We start from the raw sequence: 15,129 nt of genomic DNA, 5'->3' as shown, positions 1-15,129 counted from the left end.
GACCACTGGACTAAGTGTGTAAATGTAGGAGGGGACTATGTTGAAAAATAAATGTGCTAGGTTTTCTAAAATTGACTCCATCTACCTTAGGCCACGAACTTATCAATCACCCCTCATATATAGATAGAGAGAGAGATATATATATAAACTTACCTTATATATATTTATATTTATATATATATATATTTATATATATATATATATATAGAAACATAGAAAATGTACAGCACATTACAGGCCAGTAAGCCCACAATATTGTGCACCTTGTAAACTACTCTAGAAGTTGCCTAGAATTTCCCTACTGCAGAGCCCTCTATGTTCCTAAGCTCCAGTGTAGGAATTCCCAACCTTTTTTATGCCAGAGGCCCTGATCATCAGCCAAGGGGTCTGTGGACCCCAGGTTGGAAACCCCTGGTGGACAGGAAAAGAAATAAATGGAATTTGCCTAGATAAACAAGAAGATTCATACAGAATAGGGGGCCACTGAGGACTCATTTTTGTGTTATACACTAGTATGAATCAAGGAATTGATGAAATAAAGTTCTTGGTAATTATGTAGCTCCTTCCGTGGTTTAGAAATAACCCAGAGTCCCATTCAGCCAACTTCTTTCTGAAGTGCCGCAATGTAGAATTAATTTGGTAAAAATGCCTTCCAGAGGTGTCTTTAACATTCACCTTTCTCAGCTGAACCCTGGCTGAGGCAGTTGACACACCACCCTGGTGGGATTCTAACCAAAGACAAGAGAGGAAATCTGATTTAAAACAAAAACAGTAAACTTGAATGCAACTTCACCAGATGAATCCAAAGCTGAGTCGGAAATCCAATCATTTTTATATAAACAAAAAAATCCCTACAAGTCGTTGGATTATTTGTTGCGAAACCCAAAAACTTCCCTGCATGTGTTGTGGAATCACAAAACTCAGTGCAGATGTGTTCATTCAGTCTGTTGGCTGTATCAATCCAATTCCCAAAATTCCACTTTCACCGCACCACCAATCCAAATGCAGCAAACTTACAGCTCAGCAGCAGCACGCAGTGTATGTCCAGAGCCCTGGTAAATCATTCAGTTACAGTGCAATTGATATTTTTGCACAGATGGGCTTGGCACTGATATCACCCCCACTGTCAAACAAAGGAGTAAGTGGGGGTTTACTCAGGGTGCTCCGGTTTCCAAAGATACTCACATTCCAAAGATGTACAGGTTGGTGGGTGAATTGGTCAGATGGATATAATTGAGCTAGATGAGTTCATAAGGGCCTGTTAATGTGATGGGATTTAAACTCAGAACTCTGGCTTCTGGCCTAGTAACTTCATCTATGTGCTACTGGTCACGGTAATTTAACCCATTTAATTTCTATTTGTGCCAGCATGTCTATTATCTTTCCAACACTACAACAGTGACGATACTTCAAGAATGTTTCAATTGCCGTTTTGGAACAGTAAGAGTTGTTTCTTCCTGCAGACAATAGGAGTACCAAGCCCGCAACACCCAAAGCACGCCATCAGTGGAAAATTGTTCTGTTATTCAGTTCAAAGTTGCCAGCTTTCATTAAAACACCAACACATCTGCTGTCTTATGGTTTTCAGAGCCCAGTTGGTGCTAGCAGGCTACAGTATGACCAAAATAGGTCCAGTCAAACCACATTCTCAGGCTATTGATTATAGAGACATACTTACCTCAAGATTATTCATCACTGAGCATACAAGATTTCTTCAAGCACAGTGGTCCTGATCTCTGAGCCCTGCCTTCTCCCTAATGCTTTTTTTTTTCTAAAAAGGAAACAATTATCGATTTTCTTTATAGGATTTAGCACAGCACAACTCTACAGCTATAAATATATACGCATCTCTAGTCAACACCAAACCCCTTCCCCATAGCCCCGTTTCTCTTTAGATTGAGCTATTCCAATCAGGGAAGTCACCATTTAATCCAGCCTGCGTCAAGTTAACTGAACTCAGGTGGGACAACAATCCTGTGAATTGTAGCCAGGTAGGAAACGGGTGGAAGAGGAAATAAGAGAGGGAAGAACAGAACAAGAACAGTACAGGCCCTTTGGGCCATGTGTGTGCTAACCTATATAAACCAACTTACATGATAAATCTCATACTCTACCACCAATACCCCCAGGCAGATGCCACTCTCTGTGTAAAAAATACCCCTAATTTTTCTTCTACTCGCCTTAAACAGATATCCTCTGGTATTGGCCATTGGCAGTAGATGGGGCATATTCTGCTTGGAAAAAGGCCCTATCTATCCATTCTAGGCGCGCCCTTCATCATCTTATGCTCCTCTATCTTGTCACCTCTCATCCTCCTTCACTTGAAAGAGAAAAGCCCTCGCTTGCTCAACCTTTTCTCATAAGACATGTTCTCTAATCTTGCCAGCATCCTGGCAGATCTCCTCTCAAAACCTTTCACATCCTTCCTATATTAAGGCAGAGCTGAACTTAATACTCTAGGTGTGGTCTGAGCAGACCTTTACTGAGCTGCAATATAATCTCATGGCCTGGACTCAGCTCCCGGACTAATGAAGGCCAACCCACCATACGACTTCTTAACGATGCTTTCAGTTTGCACAGCAACTTTGAAGGATCTATTAACTTGGACCCCAAAGTCATCCACACTGCTGTGAATCCTGCACTTAACCTTCAAGTATGATCATACAAAAAGTGTATCACTTCACTCTTTTCCAGTTTGAACTCCATTTGCCATTTCTCAGCTCAGCGTCCTGCATCTCATTGTAACCTACAACAGCTTTCTACACTAGCCACAGCACAATTAACCTTCATCTTATCTGCATTCTTGCCAACCCACACTTCCACTTCTTCATTCAAGTCACTTATAAATATCACAAAGACTAGGGGTTCCAGACAAGCCCCTGTGGAACACCACTAGTCGCTGACCTCCAGGCAAAATAAATTCCTTATACTACCACCCTCTGCCTTCTGTGAGTAAGCCAATTCTGAATCCACGCAGCCAAGTTTCCATGGATCAGTATAAGTTAAAAGATTTAACCCATAGTCCTGATGCTGTTCTCCTGCTGGGAATAATGTTGGCTTCAGTGGTGAATAAATGGTTAATACTCATTGTCAAAAATGGTTTATAGTAGACCAGTGATTTTAAACCTGTACCCTAACGAGAATCAATATCGAAGGGTAAGAAAGCAATAAAAATTAAGGGTGCTAGCAGTGGAGGCAAAACTATTTCCTTCCTAAATATATGAAAATTATTTATTGGGGGAACATTTCTGAAAATGTTAGATATCAGAATAGAGTAAATGCATTGTGGAGTAGCGTTCGTATAAACCGAACAATAAAAGGCATAAATTAATGATGGCCTGCCAAAGGGTTTCAGCCCGAAACATCGACCGTACTTTTTTCCATAGATGCTGCCTGGCCTGCTGAGTTCCTCCAGCATTTTGTGTGTGTTGCTCAGATTTCCAACATCCGCATATTTTCTCTTGTTTGTAAATTAATTATGCCCTTTTTACTTTGAAAACCTCATTCACTGATGCTTTGATGTCTTAATGGTAACGTGTTCTCAAACAATTACACCTGACAAATTGCAGTGTGGGGCAGACAGTAGCCAAAGTCCTGATTAGGGCTTTTAACTGAACTGCGGACCACTGACCAACATGTAGATACCACCACAAACCCGTAGATGCATGGGAAACAAGACCACAAGTAAACCTGGAGTTTATAAACACAAGATACTTAGTAGATGCTGGAAATCCAGAGTAACACACACACACACACACACACACACAACGCTGGAGGAACTCAACAGGTCAGGCAGCATCTCTGGAAAGTAATAAAGAGTCAATATTTTGGGCTGAGCCCTAATGAAGGGTCCCTGAAATGAAGACTCTGTTTCTTTCCATGGATGCAGACTCACCTGCTGAGTTCTTCCACCTGGAATTTAACCACCCAGCCCCAACCCGCCTGCCACAGCCAGTTAAAAATCCATCAAATTGTGAGAAAACAAGTGATAGCATAAGGTATTGAACAGATACTAACTTGCCTTTCTACAGCTTTCCTGAAAGAAGGTATCTTATAACTGATTGTGAGAAAAGTGTGGAACATATCTAGATGAATTTAAATGATCAGGAATATTAATAAATTCACCATAGCCATAAATTGACCTAGCTTAATGTCTTGCACATTGTTGAGCCATTCAACGGAAAGATTTATAGCGAAAACACTGAAATCTGGGACCTAGAAGTGGCTAAAAATGGGCACACAGTATAGACAGTTTGTTTTTGAGCATACTCCAATCCTGCTCAGGAGCTCTGAAACTTAACAGTAAGATATTATTGGAGTATATATTATGAAAGCACAAACCTCCTGCTTGTATTTGCTGTGTCAGCTGTAAAAACTCACATCCACTTTGTTAATCATGACTACACGGCTAAGATTCAAAAATTATTTTGACCGTATTTTTTAAAATCTCTTTATTTGATATTGTAATAGTCAGTCCTTCTGAACAGTGTCGAGAAATTTACCAGCACGTCAAACTGGCCCAGCCCCACCCCACTCAGAGTCTGTTACCCCTGTGTACTCCTGCAAAAGGTTGTACCTTCAAGAGAGGCAAAAAGAAAACTAAACTAATGTGTGAAATCCTTATAGTCCAAATGCAAAAATAAAGTAGATCAATTCCCTGCATTCATCTCTTCTTCTATCTTCTCGTTTGCTTCTCTTTCAGTATGAAAGTTTGCACTAATTGTTGTAAAATTCAAAAGAACATTTTTTTTCCAGTTGAAGAATATTGAATATCTTTCCCTTTTCAAAAGAGGAAATTAACCGGTATTTCCCTTTCCATAAGAAAATTCTTCTTCACTGTTCTGCCGCAGTTTTGATGTTTGATCGGGATTTGCTGCCCCCTAGTGTCATTATAGATTGGCATCAACAGTCTATTGACAGGCTGATAAAAAATTAGAGCAGCGACCATCATTATTTTTCAAGAAACCACTTTGGTAAAAAAAAATCTTCCATGTGAGAGGAGCCACGTTAACAACTACATTAAAGCATTGTTTTCTATGTGATTTGCTCTCTTTTTCTCTCTTTCTTGTACTTACTCCCTCTATTTCACACTCCATTTAAAATGCTTCTGTGCCTGTCCCTAATCTCTGTTTTTGATATCCTCCCTTTCTCTCTCTACCCTTCCCTCTCTCTCCCTCCTCAGTCACTCTCATGTCCTTTCTTGCTATTCTTCATTTCTTGACCTCGTTCTTTCTTTGCTTCTCTGGCATAGGCACGACAGTGGCCATATTTCATTAGGAGTTTGAGGACACTTGGCATGTCACCAAAGGTACTGGCACATTTCTACAGATGTACTGTGGAGAGCATTCTAACCATCTGGTATGGGGGTGGGGACACGGCACGAGATCAGAAAAGAAGCTGCAGAATGGTGTAATGTCAGCCAGCTCCGTCACTGGCACTAGCCTGCCCAGCACTGAGGACACCTTCAAAAGGCGATGACTCTAAAAGGTGGCATCTATCATTAAGGACCCCATCACCCACGACATGCCCTCTTCTCATTGCTACCATCAAGGAGCCTGAAGACATACACACAACATTTCATAAAAAGCTCCTTTCTTTTTGCAATCGGTGGACAAAGGATCCATAAACAACACCTCACTAATTTTCCTCTCTTTGTACTAATATATAAACCTGATTCTGATTCAGCTTTCCCCCTTCACCACTCTTATCTGCCTCTGGAGCAGAAAAGGACTAACATTTATTTTTCTTTCCCTTTCAGGTCATTATTACTTGGCTGCTTGCAGGATCTCGGTGTGCAAACAGTGGTTGGGGATTTCTTTGGAAAGCCAAGGTTATGAAGGATGGTCAGTCTAGATTTTCGGCTGGACTCTAGAATAGACTCCAGATGCATAGGTACCTCAGTACTGTGCAAAAGTCCTAGGGAGATACATATTTGACTAGGGTGCCTAAGATTTTTTCACCATACTGTAGTAATTTTATATATTGCACTGTATTGCTGCAAAAAAAACCAAATTTTATGACGTGTGAGTGATGATAAACCTGATTCTGATATGGGCCTCTTTCGTGGACAGAGTGGGTAGGGGGCTGGGAGAGGGGGATCATGGTTGGGTAAAGGGGAAGGGGGAGGGAAGGGAGCAGGAAGCACCAGAGAAACATTCCGTAATGATCAATAAACCAATGCTTGGAATCAAATGACCTTACCTGGCATCACAGGTCTGGGTGTGTCTGTACCCACACCACCCTCCCCACCCCTGACACTCCTTCTCTGTCACCTGTCCCACACCCCTCAGATGGTGCTCTACCCTTGCCATTCCCAACATCCTTTGCTCCCACCAGATTTACAAACTCGCTCTCCTTTCCACATTGACAAATACAATATTGTGCAAAAGTCTTAGCCACCCTAGCTATATATACACACCTAAGAGTTCTGCACAGTACTGCTCCTAGCAGCCAGTCTTAAGACACATGCATATTTATTGTGTGGTGAACTTTGTTTAATTGAAAGATTGGAAGAAATAGCCGGTCATTTAGAAAATTATAATTCAATCCAACCCAAGTTAATACGGTTTCAAAGGAAAATGTCATTTGACAAATTTGCTCAGATTCTTTGAAGGTATAACATATAGAATTGATGGATGGGAACTAAAGATGTCGCATATTTGAATTTCCAGAAAGCATTCCATAAGATGCCAAATAAAAGACTCATGACTCTCTGGCAGAAAATGTTTTGCCTTGTGTCTGTCTTAAATGGGGGACCATTGTTCTTAAAAAGCGACTACTATTCTAGGTTTTCTCATAGATGGAAACATCCTCTTCATATCCATCCTTTGAAGGTCTATCAGAATATTATGTTTCAATTAAATTACCTCTTAGTGGATACAAACTTTGTCTGTTCAACCCTTCCTCTGAAGACAATCTGTCCAGTCCAGTTAACAGTCTGGTAAACATTCTCTAAATTACTTACAGTGCACTAACATCCTTCCTTAAATAAGGAAAATAACATTGTACTTGGAACTTCATGGTACTTAGGTGTACATGTATATGGGCATTAAAGGTTATGAGGAGAAGGCACAGACTAGACTCGATGGGCTGAATAACCTAATTCTGTTTTGGTGTCTTATGGTCTTGTAGATGACAAGATGGTGCCAGTGGTCATCGGTGACGTTTTGTGGGCTAGAGAAAATTGTTCCAAACTCTGGTTGAAAACCCTAGTTTGGCGGTCATCTGTTACAGTTACTAGTCTATAAATCTTTTGAGTATCTTGCCCACAAGAAAATGAATCTCAGGGTTGTATATGGTGACATATACGTACTTTGATAATAAAATTTACTTTGAACTTTGAAGTTAAGATGTGGTTTTACCATTACCTTACGTATCTAAACCAAACTTTGGTATACAGATCTCAAAATTAAATGCAAATAATAAGGACATTCCATTAGTTTTACGTATCTACATCATTTCGTAGCCTTATTATGTCCTCTTATATTTATGTCAACAGCAAATTTGGCAATGAAATCCCCAATGCCTTTATACATCATAGAATATACAGCATAGAGAGGGACCTTCAGCCCACAATGTCCATGCTACAGTCAAGAACCCATCTACATTAATCCCATATATCCTTTTGCATCCCATAACTCTTCCCCTGTCCCAATCCCAGCTAATTTTCCTGCCACCCAACTACAGTAGGGTCTGCTTACAGGAGTTGACTAACCTGCCACCTTTGGCACGTGGGAGGAAACTGAAGGATCATGTGATCACAGCCTAGTGGTTAGCACAACACTTTACAGTACGAGCGACCCAGGTTCAATTCCCACCGCTGTCTGTAAGGAGTTTGTATATTCTCTGTGTGGCCGCATGGGTTTCCTCTGGGTGCTCTGGTTTCCAAAGTCCAAAGACTTTCCCGGTTGGTAGGTAGGATTGGTCATCATAAATTGTGATTAAATCAGGAGGTTGCTGAGTGGCATGGCTTGAAGAGCAGGAAGGGCCTATTCTGGTGATCTCAATAGAGAAATAAATAAATGTCAGGATTAAACACATAAGGTAGCAGCCCATGAAGCATCAATACCAATCTCTGCAGCATCCACCGCCCTGATTCAAGACTCACTACTAAAGAGAGATATATTCCTTGCAAGTAGCCTGTCAAGCCCTGTAAGAATTTCAATTTATCATACTGCACTCAGCGCTCAGATTGGGATCTTTTCTACAACTAAGTGTAGCTAGAATCAGAATTAGGTTTATTATCACAGACATACATTGAGGAACTTGTAACTTCGCAGCAGCAGTACAGTGCTATTCATAAACAATTAATTTAAATACAATAAGAAATAGTGCAAGAGAGCAAAATTGTTAATTCATGGATTTACAGACTGTTCAGAAATTCGATGGCAAAGAAAAGAATGTTCCTAATATGTTGAGTGTGCGTCCTCAGGTTCCTGTACCTCCCCTATGATGGTAGTAATGAGAAGAGGGCATGTCCTGGATGGTGAGGGTTCTCGATGATAGATGCCATGTTCTTGAGACACACCTTTTGAAGATGCCCTTATTGGTAGTGAGCATTGTGCCCACTATGGGGCTGGTTGAGTGTACAATCCCTTGCAGCTCTCTCCAGTCCTGTGTTTGGGAGCCACCATACCAGACATTAATGCAACCAGTCCAAATGCTCTCCACAGAACACCTGTAGATATCTGCAAGAGTCTTCAGTGACATACCAAATCTCCTCAAAGGCCTGATGAAATACAGTCGCTGGTGTGCCCTCTCGTAATCGCATTAATATGTTGGGCCCAGGAAAGACCCTTGGAGAAGCTGAGGCCTTGGACCTTAAAGCTCCTCATCTTTGCGTGACTGATCTACAAAGTATCTCCATTTATCTGCAATGGTGACCCCGAAAAGTACCCGTCCCATCCCAACCCTGGTCTCTTTGTCTTTCGCTTCTGCCTGAGGTAAAGAGTTTTTTAACATCCAAACATCAAAGCTGACACAAACCTCAACACCAGCATTCTCTGCAACGAATAATCTGCTGAAGGAACTCAATGGGTCGAGCAGTGTAGGGTCATAGCAATACGGCAAGGGAACAGGCAACCCATCTGTGGAAACTAAGATGCACACCTAAGTTCAAACCTTTTGCCTGTGCCTCTCTCTAAACTAAGATTCCCAACCCAGGATCCACAGACCCCTTGCTTAATGGCATTAGAAAGGTTGGGAACCCCTGCTCTAAACTTTTCTCATCAATGCAACTATCCAAATGTTTAAATGTTGTTATTGTTCTACCTCAACTACAAACGTTTGTATTTCAAAGTTCAAAGTAAATTCATTATCAGAGTACTTGTAAAACACCATATTCATTTTCTTGCAGGCATACTCTATAAATCCATTAGAGAATAATAACCATAACAAAATCAGTAAAAGACAGAACCAACTGGGAAGGCATGGTAGCTTAGAGGTTAGCACAACGTTTTACAGTACCTGTGACCCGGGTTCAATTCCTGTCGTTGCCTATAAGGAGTTTATATGTTCACCCCATGACCACCTGGGTTTCCTCCGAGTGCTCTGGTTTCCTCCCACAGTCTAAAGACGTATCGGTTGATAAGTTAGTTGGTCATTGTAAATTGTCCCGTGATTAAGCTAGGATTAAATTGGGGATTGCTGGATGGCAGAGCTCAAAGGGCCGAAGTGTCTACTCTGCGCCGTATCTCAATAAATAAATAAACCTGGGCATTCAACCAGTGTGCAAAAGACAATAAACTGTGCAAATACAAAAAGAAAGAATGATAATACATAAATATTGATAACATGAGATGAGGAGTCCCTGAAAGTGAGTCCATTGGTTGTGGGAACATTTCAATGATGGGGCAAGTGGAGTTATCCCCTTTGGTTCAAGAGCCTGATGGTTATGAGGTAATAACTATTCCTGAACCTGGTGGTGTGAATCCTGAGTCTCCTATACCTTCTTCTTGATGGCAGCAGTGAGAAGAGAGCATGACCTGGGTGGTTGAGGTCCCTGATGACGGATGCAGCATCCCTGCAACAACGCTCTGTGTAGGTGCGCTCAATAGGGGGGGAGGGCTTTACCCTTAATGGACTGGAGTGCATGCACATCTTTCTATAGGCTTTTCTGTTCAAGAGCATTAGTATTTCCATACCAGACTATGATGCAGCCAGTCACCACCACACATCTAGAGAACTTTATCAAAGTTTTAGATGTCATACTAAATCGCAAACTCTTAAGGAAGTAGAGGTGCTGCCATGCTTTCTTCGTAATTGCATTCACCCTACCTATGCCCCTCATGATATTATACACCTCTTTAAGATCAGCCTTCAGTCTCCTGCACTTCACTGACTAAAGTCCCAGCCTACTCAACACCACCATAAGATTCCAGTCCTGGCAACACTCTCATAAGAGTTATTTGCTACTCTTTCCAGCTTAATGATGTCTTTCCGATATTGAAAAAAAAACGTTTACAATACTCCATGTAGGATTTCACCACTTGATGTATAATTTTTCTCTGGAGTGTCGGAAGCTGAGGGGAGATTTGATAGAGGTTTACAAGATTATGAGAGGCAAAGATACAGAGAGTATCTATTTCCAAGGGTAGAAACGTCAAACACCAGAGGACACGCATTGAAGGTGAGAAGGGATAGGTTCTAGGGGATTCTGAGGGTTAAGTTTTTTACTCAGAGGCTGTGGTTGCCTAGAACATGCTGTCTGGTATGATGCTAGAAACAAATATATAAGAGGCTTTTAAGAGGTGTTTGGATAGGCACATGGATTTAAGTAGGACGGAGGGATTTGGACATGGTGTAGGTTGGAAGGATTAGTGTTGGGGTGTTTTTGATTTGCTTTTTAGCTGATTCCAGCACAACATTGTGGGCCGAATGGCCTGTTCCTGCTATACTCTTCCATGGGCTGTAAGTCCCTTTGACTGTCCTCAGCTTCAACCTGATCAGTGTTAAGAAAGTACAGTACTCATTTCTCTTCTTTTTGTTCAAAGTGGAAAACCGCCCATATGCCTATATTTAAACTCATTTGCTCCATTTTTGTCCCTCTCCTTTATCTATTCCCATATCTTTTAATGCCATGATTCCGAATACATTGCTTGCTTTGTGAAAAATATTTTTTGGAAACGTGGATTTCTGTCTTAAAACCAAATTCTTTTCTTTCTTTATCAATCTTTTTATTAAGTTTCAAATTCTTTTAATGTAAATGGAGGGATGAAGATGAAAAGGGGGAATGAAGGTTGGTATGAAGAATGGAGACTGGGAAGAGAAAGGACGGTGAAGATCAGTGATGAAAATTGAGATTGAGGATTGACTTGAAAGAAGAATAAAAACTCAAATAAAGAATCGAGATTGCAATGAGGAAGGAGATTAATAATTTTGGATGGATAAAAAATGATTAGTAGAACCTGACAATGGAATAAATAGTAATTAATGGCCAGGACCTGAAAAAACTTGTCAAATTTGAATCGGCATTGAACTTCATTGAGAGGACATGTAGGACCATGAATCACCGAACTATTCTGGAATATAAAATATTTAATCGGAGAAAGTTTTGCTTTTAATTTTTTATTGTAAAGGCCCCTTCCATAAGCTTAGTGGATCTTAGATAGATAGATAGATAGATAGATACTTTATTCATCCCCATGGGGAAATTCAACTTTTTTCCAATGTCCCATACACTTGTTGTAGCAAAAAAACTAATTACATACAATACTTAACTCAGTAAAAAAAATATGATATGCATCTAAATCACTATCTCAAAAAGCATTAATAATAGCTTTTAAAAAGTTCTTAAGTCAGAGTGAAACTAAACTGGCCCTTGTGTTCCAGGGCCATGTGAAGATATTTGACTAAAAGCCTTGCTTCTCATCACCACTATCGGAAAGTTTGCATGTATGAATATGACGTATACAAGTTGGGAGAGAGGGAGCTGCATTACTGTTCTATAGATGTTCATATCTTGGGCTTGCCAAGGGAAGTAAAATTGAATATATTTAATGCTGTTGCTTGGACTGTTTTGAGGGAATGGTGTTAAGTTGGGGTGGTAGGTACAAGATTCCCACATTTCTATAGAGGGACAGAATTCATGCATTGCTCACAAAAAAAAGTGAGATAAAACTGATCAGAAGTTAAGCTCTTCAAATACAACCTCTTGAAAATACAAGTTATTTCCATCTGGGACTCTAGAACATGAGGCTATAATCACTTCTTAAATCACCGATGGCAAAATTAATCAGAGGTTCTTTCTACAGGCTATCTGCTAGTAATAGACCTTGCATGGAGAGGAACTACCTCTGGGATCCATGGTCTAGAAGGAACGTAATGAATATTAATGAAAAAGAAACCAGAAGGGATCTCATGTAGGACGATCTTGGACATTCCCCACCCCATAAGCAAGAGCAAAACAATGATGGGAGTAAAACTGGATTTTGGCAATGGGAGTGGAAACTGAGAACAGAGTGAACTGTGCTATTGATTCATAAAACCCTGTTTCCCACTTTCACCAAAGATCAGATGAACCCACGGTAAAGCAACATATAACAGGAATTGTGAATGACTGGACCCTTTCATGTTGGTTTATATCGGGAGATATCCTTCTATACCAAGCACAAGTCTTTTAGATCCAATGCATATTGTTTTATGGAATTTTGGTCTTTCTTCTTTGAGGCTAACTTTTATTAGCCACCCTCTTTCAAGTGAAAGAACAGGACGTTCTTCTGTATATGAGGAGAGGTACAGAAGGCAATTCTGGGACTGTCTATTGAGACCTGAGTATCATTGTAAAGCATAAACTTTTGACAGTTCACCTAGTTCTCCCATCTGAAATATATTTACTGATTTCCATAACGGGGGGCAACATCTCAGAATCCTGAAGGTGTGTCCTCCCATTGACCCCCTCCCCACTGTGAGGAAAGAATCAGGAATGATTGGTTATGAGGGAGGCGGCAGTGGAATGTCAGACCTGTACATCTCTTTTCTCTTGTGCCCTCATTTTCTAAGTGCTATTTGTCTTTCAATAAAGTTACTAAGTAGGACAGATGGAGGAATTAAGTGAAAATTCCAATTGGCTAACCTGCAGCTCCCATTTTCAATGATCAGGAACTTGAACGTTAATGAAAACATTCTAAAATGGTGATTTAAAATATTTCACAACAATTCTAGTGAGTAACTTTTTCTGCAACAGAATATTTAATCAGATCAGGGAGGTTCAAAAGTCTGCTAAATATAGCCCTTCATTCAGGAAATAGGCCCTAAGATTGAACAAGACCAGCACAGGAAAGAAATCAGGAACAGGAAAAGGGTATTTTGTCCCTTATATCTGTTCCGCCATTTACTGAGATCATGGCTAATGTGTCACCCAAACCATATACAGTACCAGCCTTCTCCCTACAGCTCAAAATAACTTTGGCTAATAAAAACATATCGATTTTCAATATGAAGTCAGCAAATGACAAAGCATAAGTTGCTATTTGAGGATGAAAACTCCAATTTTTACCATTTGTTGCATGTAAAGGTGCTTCCTCACTTTTGAAACAGTTGGTTCTCATTTTTAGCCTATTCCTTCTTTTCTTAGTCTCTCTAACATGCAGATGTGTTCCTTCTGTTTACCTGATTCCTTTCAGTACGCCGCCTGGAATGGTGGTAGAGGCAGATATACTAGAGACTTTTAGATAAGCACATGGATGGAAAATGGAAGGTTATGGACTAAGGGGATTCGTTTAGTTGGCCATTTGATTACTAATTTAATTGGTTTTGCACAGCATTGTGGGGTGAAGGGCTTGACCCTGTGCTATACTGTTGTACGATTTGTAAAGAGTGCTTGAAAGTAAATCTGCAAGTTGTAGAATCAGTTCAGGGTAGTGGCAGCATTCGCGGTAGCACGATTGCAAACAGTTGGTGCTGTTGCCTCACAGTTCCAGAGACCCATGCTTGATCCCGATCTCAGGTGCTGCCTTTGTGGAGTTTGCATGCTCTCTCTGTCACGGCGCTGGGTTTCCAATGGGTGCTGCAATTCCCTCCCATATCTTAAAAATGTTTTCTTTGGCTCCAATAAATTAGAATCATGGCAAAAAGGTATTAAAAACAGGGTTTGGCAAACATATGTGTGAAAAAGAATTATCTTTGGAAATAGGGATGCTGGATTAATGAGATTGCACATGCCCCAAAATCATTCTATACCTTTGTTGGATTTCACAGGATAGCACCAATCCACATGCTGGGAGCATATGGAAGCCTGGTGTAAATGCAGAATTGGAAAGTTAAAGGATCTACATGTTCTAAATTAGCTTCATTATTACCTCTGAGACCAAAGTACCCGAAATTGCACAAATCCCCCTTAGTAGCCAGAAAATTTCCTAAATTAAAATCTAGCATTAGCTCCCTGAGCACCACTCCTACTGTCTAGGTAGGTCCCCAGAGTTTAACAATCATCTGGGATAACTAGATTTTCAGGTTTTTATCAGAACTGTCCAGTTCGATGGCAAGGTCATTACCGCAGTGTTCTCTCCCCAGTTACGCTGCCTGCCCTGCTGAATATTCCCCAGCATTTTCAGTTTGTATTTCTTCCCACACAAACATGGATTTGTCACACACTCTTTACAGGTGAGCCTGGGTACATCCCTAACCTATTCCCGACAAATCCCTGGCCCTGCCCCCACACAATCCGCGTCTTTTTCTTCTTCTGTGAGAACGGCGGCTCTCATCTATCGGGAAAGTGCATTGCTGTCACCTATCATAATAGAGTAGGAACGGAGCTAGGACAGGATCCTACCTCCAAAACCTGTTTTAATTTTGAAAAAAATCACTGGGGCCCTATACGACTTATTTGTCCCTGCCTCAGGTGCCAGAATGTCCTGCAAACTAGGCAGCACATATCTGCCCAATAATGGCCTAAACTGCTTCCTGTGTCCAACAAATATCTGTGGTGCACCATTGTACCTGTTTCACCATTTCTGGGACTTTATACACAGTCCACGTCCCAAACTTTAGCTCCACTCAAATGCCCTGGTTTTGCCCAAACCCCATCTCAGTTTCTGCTCCAATGACCTGGTCCCCTCCAGTTCCCTGGCTCCATCCCGATCCACCTGGCTCGGTCCCAATCCACTGGTCCCGCCCCAAATCCCTGGTCCC

This window comes from Hemitrygon akajei, chromosome 29 (genome assembly GCF_048418815.1).
Source record: "Hemitrygon akajei chromosome 29, sHemAka1.3, whole genome shotgun sequence".
NCBI classification, from domain to species: domain Eukaryota; kingdom Metazoa; phylum Chordata; class Chondrichthyes; order Myliobatiformes; family Dasyatidae; genus Hemitrygon; species Hemitrygon akajei.
The sequence above is the reverse complement of the archived record's forward strand: the minus strand, read 5'-3'. Positions refer to the sequence as shown.